The 13,827-nt window shown below is 41.7% G+C and overlaps 1 protein-coding gene across 1 annotated transcript in view; it reads left to right on the top strand.

The window, feature by feature from the left end:
• Positions 1-6,585: 6,585 nt before the first annotated feature.
• Positions 6,586-13,827, top strand: part of CTCF (CCCTC-binding factor) — a 40,405-nt gene continuing 33,163 nt past the window's right edge. The window contains exon 1 of the mRNA XM_007457276.1: positions 6,586-6,636. The gene's annotated coding sequence lies outside the window, so the exon portion shown is untranslated. The remainder of the gene's footprint in view (positions 6,637-13,827) is intronic.

Here is a 13,827-nt window from a genome sequence, read left to right as displayed (position 1 = left end):
GGTGCGCGGAGCTGGCTGGGGACGCCGGGTGGCCGGAGCCGTGGAGCGGCGGCGGAGCGAGCGCTGCGGGGGGTGTGGCGCGGAGGTAAGGGGGCCCCGGGTGGAGGAGGTTTCGCGGGCCGCCTCTAGGTGTCACGATGGGGCCGCTCCGGTCGGCGCTGGCTGTAGCCCGGCGCCAGCGCCGCCGCCGGGGGGTGTTTGTCTCCCTCTACCGTCCCTGCTGCGGCGCGGCCGCCGCCATTGCCCGTCGCCGCCGCGGCCCGGCCGCCTCCCCCCCACCCCAGCCGCCCGCTCGCTCGCTGGCTAGGCCTCCCTCTTACGGCGCGCTAGGCCTCCGGCAGTGGCACCGACAGAGGCCCGCGCGCTGGCGACTCCATTTTCCTTCCTTTGTCTCTGCCCTCGAGGCCGGCTCTTGGCCCGACCGATCACCCGGCCGCGGCCCGCCCTCTGCCCTCCGCCCCTCCCGCCATGGGTGGCCTCAGCCGAGAGGCGATCTCCGCTCCCCGGCTTCCGCGCCCGCCTCGCTCAAGTGTCGACACCCAGCCACCGCGCGCGCAGCCAGGTCTCCATGCAGTATGGGTGTCGGGCCCTTGCCGACGCCTCTCGGGCTGCCCATCCTCCAGCCTGCCCAGTCCCGGAACCTACCCTGCGGCCTTGCGAGCGTCCCCCGCCGCCCGGCTGCTCCGCGGTCGCTCCCAGTCCGCGAGTCGCCGCCGCTGGTCTCCGTCTCCACCGAGTGGCGCAGGCGGCGCTGCTGCGGCTGCGAGTAGAGGGACCCCAGAGCTGCCGAGAGCTCCCTCTGCAAGGCTGGCTGAGCTGCTCGCGCCTCGACGCCGCCTGAGCGGGCGGGGGGACGCGCGCTCGCCGCCCCCGCCGAGCCCCACTGCGCCCCCAAACTAGCGCCCGGGCTCCTCGCCCGACCCGACCGGTGCGGCCCCCCACGGTGGGCGGAAAGGACACGAGTTCCACAAGTTTTTCTCGAGCCAGGGTCGGATTCCCCTTGCAGTGATAGGAGCCTGACTTTGTGCGCTAAGAGATCTCAAAGGGATCAAAACTTAATTTCATTATGATCTCAAGTGACGTGACAAATTCCTGAATTCGGGATTATGGGCTGGCTAAATTGGTTCAGGCAACTCTTGAGTTTCCGTCTCGCTTTAAAACGTCCTGACGCTAACTTACTACAGTATTTAGTACCTGATGCTTATAGGGCTAGGCGAAGGCAGTTTTGCCCCGGGATTGTGCAACCCGATCTAAAGCGCCAGTAGGGCAGAATGAATTTATTCTTGACTCCACTGATAATTTGCCCATATGCTGAAATATGAGGGATGATGTTGTAATTAAATCCTGGGTCACTAGTTGCAGTTGGTTTATAAATATCTACGCGTAATGTAACTACTTTTTAGTAGCTGACTTCCTGCAGCCCTGAGTTCAGCAATAAGTAAACATTCGCATATGTAGCGTCTTCCTGCTTTCTTTGAGTTTACATCAAATAGGAAAGTTAAAATTCCAGGTCCCCTTTAGGTGGCAAAAGAAGCTAAACAGGGAATGTATGTTAAATTTTTGCTGTCCTTAAGTTCGCTTGCATCATTAAAAAGCTTCCTGTCGAATTGTCAGTTTTTTCTTTTCCCTCAAATATTCTAGTACCTTAATACAATATCGTGCAGCACTTGATGTATCAACTGGGGTTGCTTTGGAGAGAGGAAAGACTTGATTAAATAGCGGGGAGGGGGAGTGGGGAGGCTATGGTTTATGAGAATATTAAAACAGACTGGTGCTAAGCAAAATTGACCGGTCTACTGTGTGTAATCTCAATCTGTAGGATTCTGCAGCAAATGCCTCCATAGGGGAGTGTTTGCAGCATTACTTTTTTGAACCCTACAAAAATGTTCCTTCTCCCTCTCCTCCATAATAAAGTTGCCCTAAGTAACTAAATGCAGTAGTGTTGATGGAGCGTCAGACTTGAGAATAGAACCACGCTTAATTGTCTAATACACTGGTCCGTTTGTGTAATTTTTGGCATTCTTGTAATTTTCAGTTTTACTTTCCTTTTGAAATTATGGATGGCAGGTGGCATGTTTTACTTATTAAAATAAGGTCCACACGGGTTAAAATCCAGCGGGTCTGTAGTTGAGTCAGGAGGAAAGCTTGTTTTCCCGGTAGCACTGTGCTCCATAGACCATGTTTTGCTTCTTGATGTCAGTTGTGCCATGTACAGCCATCAGCTTCTTGGTCTTAAACAATGTTTATGTCTTTTTTTTAATACTCTATTTATTTATGTGTGTATGTTTATGGCTGTGTTGGGTCTTCCTTGCTGTGCGTGGGCTTTCTCTAGTTGTCGCGACGGGGGGCTACTCTTCGTTGCCGTGAGCAGGCTTCTCATTGTGGTGGCTTCTCTTGTTGCGGAGCACAGGTTCTAGGTGTGTGGGCTCAGTAGTTGTGACACATGGGCTTAGTTGCTCCACGGCGTGTGGGATCTTTCTGGACCAGAGCTCGAGCCCATGTCCCCTGCATTGGCAGGTGGACTCCTAACCACCGCGCCACCAGGGAAGTCCCGTTTATGTCGTTTTAATGGTATAGATCTTGTCTACAGAGTTGCTGTCCTTTAAGATTTCCTGTATGCCAGGATTCATACTTTGTTTGTTTGTTTTGGCTGCACCGTGCACCATGCGGGATCTTAGTTTCCTGACCAGAGATAGAACCCGGAGATCTAACCGGTGCCCCCTGCATTGGAAATGCAGTCTTTTTTTTTTTTTTTTTTTTTTTTAAGAATCTTAACCACCGGACCACCAGGGAAGTCTCCTTTGTTTTTATTGGAAAACTAAGTTTACAGAGAGAATAAATTGAGGACATAAGGTTACCCAAAGAAACTTAAATCACTAGTATGAGGAAGATTACAACAGGAATGATTACCTACCTAGGAAAATACTGCTTATTTAAGAGTAGCTGGTAAACATAGGAAAATACTGCTTATTTAAGAGTAGCTGTAGGGCTTCCGTGGTGGCACAGTGGTTGAGAGTCCGCCTGACGATGCAGAGGACGCGGGTTCGTGCCCCGGTCCGGGAAGATCCCACATGCCGCGGAGCGGCTGGGCCCGTGAGCCACGGCCGCTGAGCCTGCGCGTCCGGAGCCTGTGCTTCGCAATGGGAGAGGCCACAACAGTGAGAGGCCCGCGTACCGCAAAAAAAAAAAAAAAAAGTAGCTGTAAAAGTTATCTTTAGGGATCCATTCAACCAACTTAAAATTTAGGAGCTGTAAAAGTTATCCTTAATATGCATTCAAATTTTAAGAGCTTTAGGATTTTGCTTTAAAGGACATAGAGAAAATTAGGGCACCCACCAAGGACTTATCTAAGTGGCTTGGGGAGTTCCTTGGGAGTGGCAGAAGCCACCTGTGGCTGACTAGGGCCCTGAGGCAGAGCCTTGCAGAGTGGTGCCTGCTGGCAGAATGTTCCTGCTGGCAGAATGTTCCTCTAGAGGCTGGTTTTTTGCTTCAGGGATGCTACTGGCATCAAATTCACTCTACATTAACTATAGGCTGTATTTCATTTTTTAAAACCAGAAACCTAGTTGACCATCTGTCTAACTTATTTACCTATCTTGGTTTCAGACGACTGGAGGCTTTTTTGCCAAAAATTAGGTCCCTCTTCAAACAAGTAGGATTTGTCATAATTTAATGCTTTGAGAAAGAGTATACAGGTTTAGAAAGAACAATAATGGCAAGTAATGTATAACTTTGAAGACCATGGTTCACATTTACATGTGTAGATTTGGCATACCATATATTTTTTTTAAAACATCCCCAAACTTTCTCTAGTTGTTGTCTTCAGATCTTCCCTGGAAGTACCTTTGTGCATTTTATCTGTTTAGTATTTGAATGCAAAGATGTGGCATTGCATATAGACTGCTAACATATACCCCAAGAATAGTGATTTTTCCACACTTGATCTTATTTTTAGTCACCCGTCAATTTTCAGGGGCACAAAATTTCATTCCTTTTGACGCACATTAGTGACAATATATGGACTCCAATACAAAAGTGTTTCGTGGACTAAATGCACTAATTCTCTTCTTACGTTGTTATAAATTGCCTTTTCAACAGAGAAGACTTTTTTTTACCTTCATCTGGTAAAGTATTATATCAGTTTAGTTTTGTGGGCTTTAGTTATGAGATGGGTTCTCTCTCAATTGTACCTCATATGCCAGATTCTTTGGAAATGCTTAAATTTAGCTCTTTCATTTGGGAGTTTCTCCCCCCCCACCCCCTGCCACAGAGTTAAGTACCACTCTACCATTGCCTGAAGCCTGACAGTGCATTTATTTGTATTTTAGGGAGAGAATTGTCAAGTAACAATATGACCTAAAAGTATTTTGTTATCTGTCTAAAAAAAGATATTTCGTTGCTGTGCTTCTAGGATTTCAAAGGTCAGTAGTGAAAGCTCCCCCCGTAGTTATCTTATTACATGAAAAATAAGGTCTTGTGGTTTAAACTAACTTAATCAGTAAAACCACTACTTGCTGAAGATAAGGAAATAAACTGTTAAAGGAGTATTACTGCATCTATAAGAATTAATTTTTTGGTAGTTTAACTGTATTTACATTATTTGGTTGCAAGGTCACAATGGGGTGCTATTTTGATAATCAGAAATCTTCAGTTCTTTATATATTTAGCAAATGTTTAAAAAAATAAGTGAAGGGGGCTTCCCTGGTGGTGCAGTGGTTGAGAGTCCGCCTGCTCATGCAGGGGACACGGGTTCGTGCCCCGGTCCGGGAAGATCCCACATGCCTCGGAGCGGCTGGGCCCGTGAGCCATGGCCGCTGAGCCTGCGCGTCCGGAGCCTGTGCTCCGCAATGGGAGAGGCCACAACAGTGAGAGGCCCGTGTACTGCAAAAAATTAAAATTAAAAAAAATAATAATAAGTGAAGGTTTTATTATTGACTTGATAGACGTTTACAGCATGTCAACTAGTAATGTGACATTTTAGCAAGTATATTGTTTCCCAATTTTATTAGTCTTCCTCTTGCCCTCATTTTGCTTTTCATACTTTATCTGCATTTGTGTGTGTTTGGTGTTCATAAAATGGTTTGTGCTTCTATTTTAGAATGATCACAGACCTGGGGCCAAAGAACAAGATGCAGTAGTGGACAGATTGCTGACCAGAGGCTTGAGAGCTGAGTTCTGTCTTCCCTGCTCAAACTGACTTTGCAGCCACGGAGAGGTAAATGCTGTTTCCATTTCTTGGTCTTAAAAATAGGAGTAATAAGACCTTCCTGGGGTTGGAGGATTTGCTGGATCATTCTTGGGTATAGGAGATACAGGACAGTGGGTGATTGAGGGCATACAAGCTTTATATTCAAGCAGTACTCCATTTGAAACTGCGTGCACTGTTGTATACTAGCTGGGTGACACTGAGCAAATTACTTAACCTTTCTACTCCTACAGTCCTTATTTGTGAGAATAATAGCAATTAAAGAGACTATTCTTGGAGTTGATGAGAATGTGTCTAAAGCATCAAGTACCATTCTGAGTATGTACATAGAAAGACACAAGGATATGGTGGCTGCTTTTCTGTAGAAACCCAAAATACATTCCAAATATACATTTCATTCAACCCAAATATACATTCCAAAATGTATATTTTGACTCTTGGCAAATGACCTCAAAAGTCCAAGGCTTGTGGCAATTTGTAATTTTGATGAGGAACAGATGGAATTCTATTATTGGGGAAGCTGGTATCCTAGATAAAAATTGTCTCACTTAATTTGAGTTAACCTAGCTGATAACCCATGTTTGCTTCATAGTATTACAGTCATAAATAATTTTCTTAAAAACATTTGAAAGGGTCACTTAAAATTTACTTTAGCCTACAATTTCTGCTATGAAATATAATGAACAGTATAGGGAACTTGAAACAGGCCTCTCATAAATGTCAGAGTCTACTGGGCTTTGGGATTTCATTAACAATAAAGTAGGGTTCTAGGTGTGAAAATTATCTCTTCTCAGGCTACCAGGCTAACATCTTTCTTATCCCCTAAAAAATGTGAAAATAGTTTAATTGCACTTGTGTAATGGCGAAAAGGAGTGTAAAAGTGAGGGTTACAAATGCTGAGATTAGATAAGCTTATATGAATGAATCATCTAAATGACTATTAAGATTTTTCTTACAAGCTGTGCCTGGAAAATAGAGAGGAGGAAGGGAACAGGAGTGAAAGCTTTTCTCTTCAACTCTGTTTTCCAAGTGGGCAGCTTGGTACCTCAGTAGATATGAAGAACAAGATGTATGTGCTTAGTATTATGTCGCTCCAGAAATAACTTGTGCCCTGCAGGTTCTTTTAATGTTGACACACAGTGCATACTAATGAGCTGCTGAAAAGAGAAACAATACTGATTTGAAAAGTTATTGAGAAAACTAGCCTTAAGAGTTTGGGGAATGGGGTTGTAAGAACATTTTGGTCACTTTTAAGTGTTATGACTAGTTTAATTGTTTAGATCCCTGGTTCTCAAACTGGGATATGAATACCCTTAGGGTACAAAGTGGTATGATTCCGGGGTACTTGAAGCCACAAGATAATCATGACCCATCTTCTTGGAGCTTCAATTGTGCTCACTGAGGGGGCGGTGAGTTAAGTAATTTAACTGGTAAGTAATTACAAATTTTTTTACATTAAAGCAGATGTATATTTTAGGAGAAGAATGTGAACTCTATGACTGTCTAAGATAACACAGGTCTTCAACAAAATAGGGCATGAGTGCTTGGGAGTGGGAAGCCCTATTTGTATAGGTACTACAGTGCAAACATTTGAGAATCAGTACTTTTGAGCTATGTAACAGCTCTACCATCCAGCTCCTTACTTTGTCCCCTGTAGTATCTACTGTGGACTATAGAAGTTAAATTGTATTAAATGGAGCTTGTTTGCTTGTATGCATGTTACTACACATGCCCAACATGAACAAGAGCTCTTTGCAGATTGGTAGACAGTTCTAGATGGCTGGACCAAGTCATCAAGACCATTCCAATGATATAAGAATTATAATTTAAAAGAAAAGCAGCAGTAATGAGCAAAATCAGGTCTAAAACTGTAAATTCTATAAAACAGAATTTTGAAAACAAATGTCACATTAACTCAAGCATAATTAACAATTTATACTGGTTTTTGTACCCTCCCCCCCGCCCCCATTCAGGTTAGTCAGAGTCATAATAAAATGGCTAAATCCTAAGCTATGGACCTTATGACTCCTAAAATAATTATTTGAAAGCATCTATTCTTAACTGTTTTGTGTGTTTTACAATCTCTAAGTATTGTTACTAGGGTATTGCTCTTAATGTCAGTGGCACTTAAGAATTACATTTTCTGTATTGATAATGCCTGCTCTTTGAATACAGGTTTTATATTTGAACCTAACTGGTTCTAGATATACTGAAGTGTGACTTTCTCTGAAATGATGTAAATTGGATCAACTCAGATGTGCTCTAAATACCTGCAATATTTATTTATTGAGCACTCGTAATGTGCTCATTCCATCCTTTGAACACTTGCTGGGTATTTCAACGGGAGAGGCTACAACAGTGAGAGGCCCAAGTACCGCCAAAAAAAAAAAAAAAAACCAACATATAATTGTGCAAGTATTCTGTGACTACCACATTCAATACAAGGACATGAGAGGAAATATTTCAAACAGTACAAAATGATAATAGTGAAAAGTAATAACTTCCCCCTGCCTCTCATCCCTCAGTTTTCTTCCCCAGAGGTAATAAATATTACCAATTTTTCATATATCCTTCCAGAGAAAATTCTACATATATATAAACATGTGTTTATGTATCTTTTTTTAAAAAAACACAAATGGTAGCATACTATACACATTGTTCTGGACATTTGAGTTGTTTTCGATCTTTTGCTGTTAGAGAAAGATGCTATAATAATTATCCTTCTTGCGTACAGCTCTTTGGGCACATGTCCTAGTGTATCTGTACGATAAATTCATAGACGTTGAACTGCTTATATATTCCTAGAAGAGGGAGTGGCATGTACAAAGGCCCAGAGGCAAGAGAAAAGAAACCTAGGACGTTCTGGATACTGAAAGCAGTGACTAGAGCAGAGTGGATGAGGCTGGATGCAGATCTGCTGATAGGGCCTTGAAGGACCGTGTAGGCCCGGTGAAAGGGTTTAGACTTCAGCCTAAGAGTTTTAGCATGGGAGGTTTCAGAAGGGAAGTCTCCTTGCTGATAATGAATTTATATTTTAGAAATCTGTGGCCACTGTGTAAAAAATGGGTGGTAATGGAGCAAGAGGGAAAGCAGGGAAACTAGTCAGGAGGCCATCACACTTGGCCAGCCAGGCAAGATATAATGTTGGCCTGACTTAAGGTAGGGGATCTCAGCAGAATTGCTGTTTGTCTAGTTTTGTTGTATTTTTTGTTTTGTTAAACTAAGCTGGAATCCTATCCTGTGTCCTCTTTTGTAACCTTTTTTCATGTTATATGTTATGAACATTTTACTTGTTAGATACCCTATGTTACCTCAAATTACTGGGAACATACTTCCTTATTGCTAAATGTTAAGCTTTCTAAACTATTCCTTGTTGTTGGCCTTAGCTGTTTGCCTCTAATACTTCATGTCTCCTTATTCCCCATGGTTTGAATTATTTCTAAAATAAGAGTAAATTGACTTTGAATGAAAGCCAAGTTAATTGTAAATTTGAGTGCATAGACTTGAATCTATTCAGAATCCTATCAAGTATATAGCTATAGCTCTAAGCATTTTTCACACTGAAATTAAATCCTGTGTTTATTATTTTGAAAGAGGTATGTGATACACTAGCTTCCCCAACAAGGAAGGAGGCAATGGAGTCCTAAAATGTCCTAGATGGGTGAGGGCTTTTGAAGAAAAGAGCAGATAGATATCTTGATGCTTTGTGTGCAGTGGGGAGGGTGGCGGAGGGGGAATTATACCCTGACTTAGAGCAGCCTTTCTAGTTTAAAACATATCCTAATGGAGCGGGGGAAGAGCCAATCTGGTAGACTGTATCTTTTTTGTTTTTTTTTGGCTGCTTTGGGTCTTAGTTGCAGCACGCGGGATCTTCATTGCGGCGCTTGGGCTTCTCTCCAGTTGCAGAGCGTGGGCTCAGTAGGTGTGGCACATGGGCTTAGTTGCCCTGCAGCATGTGGCATCTTAGTTCCCCGACCAGGGATCGAACCCGTGTGCCCTGCATTGGAAGGCAGATTCTTTTTTTTTTTATTTTTATTTATCTTTGGCTGTGTTGGGTCTTTGTTGCTGCGCGTGGGCTTTCTGTAGTTGAGGTGAGCCGGGGCTACACTTCGTTGTGGAGCACGGGCTCTAGGCGTGCGGGCTTCAGTAGTTGTGGTTTGCGGGCTCAGTCGTTGTGGCTTGCAGGCTCTAGAGCACAGGCTCAGTAGTTGCGGTGCACGGGCTTTGTTGCTCCGCGGCATGTGGGACCTTCCCGGACCAGAGCTCAAACCCATGTCCCCTGCATTGGCAGGCGGATTCTTAACCACTGCGCCACTAGGGAAGCCCCCAGCCTACTACTTTTTAGATAAACTCTGGTATTACAAAACTCTGGCATAGCATAGTCACTGTCACAAATTGTTAAGTGTGTGCAAGATACTATACATTCACAGAAGTATGGTACAGAACTATAATAATAGAGGATACCCTAATTGTTTTTAGTATTTCTTGTGTTTCTGTTTTATTTGTATCTTACAGCTTTCTACTTCTGTTTAAAATCTTTTTGTTGTAGGTATATGTTGAGGCTATAAAATAGTAGTGACTTGGTTTCCTGTTGGGAATAAATTTTATTATATAATACATTTTTTTCTTTCTAGCTCCTTGGCGGACAAGGCCTTTGATCCTTCTTTAGTCTTGTCTTTTGAGTATTTGATTAAGCTTTTGTCTGTATTTCTTTTTTTTTTAAACATCTTTATTGGAGTATAATTGCTTTACAATGGTGTGTTACTTTCTGCTTTATAACAAAGTCAATCAGTTATATATATACATATGTTCCCATATCTCTTCTCTCTTGCGTCTCCCTCCCTCCCACCCTCCCTTATCCCACCCCTCTAGATGGTCACAAAGCACCGAGCTGATCTCCCTGTGCTATGCGGCTGCTTCCCACTAGCTGTCTATTTTACGTTTTATATTTCTTTTTTTCCTCTATTTGTTTCCATATTTCTCAGGAGTAACCACGTTGACAGATTACTTGTTTTTATAACCTAATATTAGTTCAAAGTAGCATTTTGTTTCTTTTATTTAAACTTCTCTGTGTTCCTATGCGTGTATAGCCTTTTTCTGTTTTTCAGATTTCTTTGTTCTGTTGAACAACACTTTAACTATTCATGTTTTATGCTATACTGTTTACTCACTAAGGATGTCTCTCTGTATTTTTTTCATATTAAACTGTTTTTTGATCTTTGTTCAAAGGCAGTATATTGCCACTTATTATTGCTATTACTATGCCTTTAGTACAGACATTGTTTAAGCTGTTGACTTCTGATTTAACCTTGACCTTATAGGAGATCCCATTTACCAAATAAAATGGTCTTGTTTCTACAAAGTAGCCTTCAGGAGTGAGTACTGGGTTATAGAGACCCTGGAGCAGTGGCCACATGGTCACTGACACACACTGCAAAACCATGAATTCACTCCATTATGTGTGTCCATTTCTTTTTCTTTCCCCCTTTTTCCTTTTGTCATATGTTGAGCTTGTCCGTACCATCTAGAGAGATCTTTTGATACTGATGCTACCCACAGTAGAGGTGAAATTTTAGAACTTCCTTCTTGAGTCATACATTCCATTATTGCTTATATGGGAATCATGTTAGTTTTGAGGTAGGCTTTTTTTTTTTTAATTATTCCAAATAAATAAATGAAATGATTCTTTGTTGTAAAGAATGAACCAAAAATTCTAATAGTAGAAAACTATGGGTATTTGAGTGGTTTTGATTTATGTCGACTTGCATTTAGGGTGCATAACTGTTGTGTTCTATCAATAGGTCAGTCACTTCAAAGCCATAGTCAGCATTCTATATCAGGATTACCTTGGGACCTTTTGAAATAAGGTCTGTCCCACCCCAGACCTACTGAATCAGAATCTGTGGGATCTGTGCATGTTAAAGCTCACCAGGTGATTTTGACACCAACCAGGTTTGGGAACCACTGCTCAGGTAGAACCTGCCCCCGATCCATAGATGTACTGTATGTTTTACACTGTGTGTGTGTAATTTATTCCTTTTTATAACATAATTATTTATTCAAGGTGATACTTGCTGTACATCCCCAGCCTTTCTCATATTCTCAGTGATGAAACATTGTAGGAGCACTCTAAAGACAGTCTTAACTCTGAGCTGCTTTCAGGATTATGGGCATGGAGCAGGGCAAGGAGGGACCTGGTGGTCTCTGACGTAGTCACCCTTGGGAGGACAAGGAGAAATGAGGCATTAGGTTGCTGTATGCCAGCAAAAGTGTCATTCAGGCTGTAGAAAGCAGAGAGGAATAGCTCGTGCCTGGGAGGCAGCCTCCAATCCATACTGTGGCACTAGGATGCTGACTGCCAGAAAGGCTTTGTCTTCTTTTTCACGTATAAATGTCCAGTAAGTGAAATAAACAGGGTACCCTTAATGAGGGCCTAGAACATGACCTGTGAAACCAGGTCACAATAATAAACGAGGTGGTTTAATGCAGTCCCACTTGAATTTTTTTGCACAAAGTTTGTCTAATTCCGTACATATTTAAGTTTTTTCCACTTACTGTTTCCTCTGCTAGAATGTTTCTCTCTACTGTAGTTTGCCTGTCAAGGTCTATTTTATCCTTTAAGATCCACCTTTAGCAATTCCTCTTGTTAAAGCCCTCCTTCACCAGTTTAAGATATCCTTTTTGCCAGAGTGGTGGGAAGTATGTGTTAACCTCTGTTATAGCACATGCTATATAGCTCTTGTGTGTTGTTCTCTTTGTCTCCGTGTCAGCTGAGGAGCTCTCTGAGAACCAAGCCCTATGCAGTTAGGACTTTTTTTTCCAAGTAATTAAAAGGGAAATTAATTTCTGTGTACCCAGCATCAGGTGCCTTTTGATAAAAGAATTATTATTGGTTTAGCACTTCTTATTCTTTGTAGCAAAAGAACTCTTTCACCTCCTATGGTTGTTTCACCATATTGTTGAATTAATAATGTTGCATTTATAAATATTTTATTAGTATGTATGTATTTCCTTATCTCTTAGGTTCAAAGCTCTCCATAAGTAGATTTTTTCAAGTAGCTGTTAGAATCATTGTTCTGCTTTGACTGCACCTTTTAATATTAACAAATGGGGAGAAGGGTGGGTTAAAACTGGGGTGCTCTTAACCTTTTTTACTTAAAAGAGATACAATTTTACTTCCCTTTTAATTACTTCTCCCCCCTCCCCCAAATGCCCCGTCTGTTTTTATTAAAGTTAATGGCACACAACAGGGAAGAGAAAGGTGTACATGTGACTGAGTAGGTGAGTGCTACTTCAGATAAAGGCTGCTTCCGCTTCCAGTCACCCTGAAGTAAATGGACGCTAATGTTTTTCTGCTTCTCAGACTGAGTCATCCTTTCCACTCAGCTCCTCCCCATTCTTTATGATAGTTTGCAACTTTCCTGGTACTCAATATTAATCAGCATGATACTTTGCTTTGAGTTATCTTAAGCTGTCAGATAAGATGATGATGTATATATTTTCAGGAATAGAATAAAATGGTTATTTTATTTGACTTTTTAAACCTAACTTTTGTTCCAAAAGGGTAAATAATTTTTGTTATTTTTGGCTAGTGTTCTTCATCTAATAAAAGTCAGCTTTTCCTTTCATTCTCAGGAGAGACTGTTACTTATTTGTTTCCTTTTTTTTTCCTTGTCCCAATGGCACTTAGTATCCTCTGCAGTCAGAATACTGGACTAGGTTTTTCAGCCTCCTGGCTAAAAACATTCTTCTAATTTAAAGATCTAGAAAAGAGAAAGCTACAAGGTGTCTCCTCTTTTCTCTGCCTTCTAATGATGTCTGATGTTTTGTATTGAACAGTCTGAAGGCAAGTTGTTAGGTGACCTCCATGTTAGGCTATTTCAGAATTGCTGTGGCTTATGGAATCTCAGTGGGGAGTTGGGGCTACTGTTTCTTGCCAAGAGTGTAGACAGTCTTCTGATCTGCTCCAGGAAATAAGTTGGGGTTTTAGCTATCTGTTGTCCCTGTAGAGAACAACAATAGTGTATTAAACAAAAAGTTTTGGTGATTTTATTTATAAAGCACACTTCTGGAAATTGTCCTTCTCTACTGTCTTATTCTCAGTGCACATGTGTTATTCTTAGTGCACATATATTTTATAATAACCAGTGTCCCCAAATGACTAAACTCTGAACTAGTGAGTATGAAAGGTTATTTTGGTTGTTTTCCTTTGAGAAATAACCTGACACATTTGCTGTCTAGCCACATAATCAGGTGATAAATTACTAAGTCTTAACATCTTCAAAAATTAATGTATTCACAATTAGCTTTTATTTTTGTGGCAGGATTTTAAAAATCTTAAACCTATACTTGTGTTAAGACTTATTTTTTTCTATTTGAGAAATGACACAAACATAGCAATAAAGGATATAAATTCATATAGTTAAGCTTCCATGTAGCATACAAACAAGGTTTTGTTTTTCCATGTTCTCTTCCTGCTTTTGTCATGTGCAGGAACCATTTATACATGTTTCATATGACAGTGACACCAATATTGAATGTCTGCTGCTTACCTAACACTGTTTTTGTGTTTATTGCTGTAGAGTATTCAGAAGTAAAAGGCATAGTTCCTGCCCTTAATG

The sequence above is a fragment of the Lipotes vexillifer genome, unplaced genomic scaffold (genome assembly GCF_000442215.2).
Source record: "Lipotes vexillifer unplaced genomic scaffold, Lipotes_vexillifer_v1.1 scaffold504, whole genome shotgun sequence".
Classification (NCBI taxonomy): domain Eukaryota; kingdom Metazoa; phylum Chordata; class Mammalia; order Artiodactyla; family Lipotidae; genus Lipotes; species Lipotes vexillifer.
The sequence above is the reverse complement of the archived record's forward strand: the minus strand, read 5'-3'. Positions and strand labels throughout refer to the sequence as shown.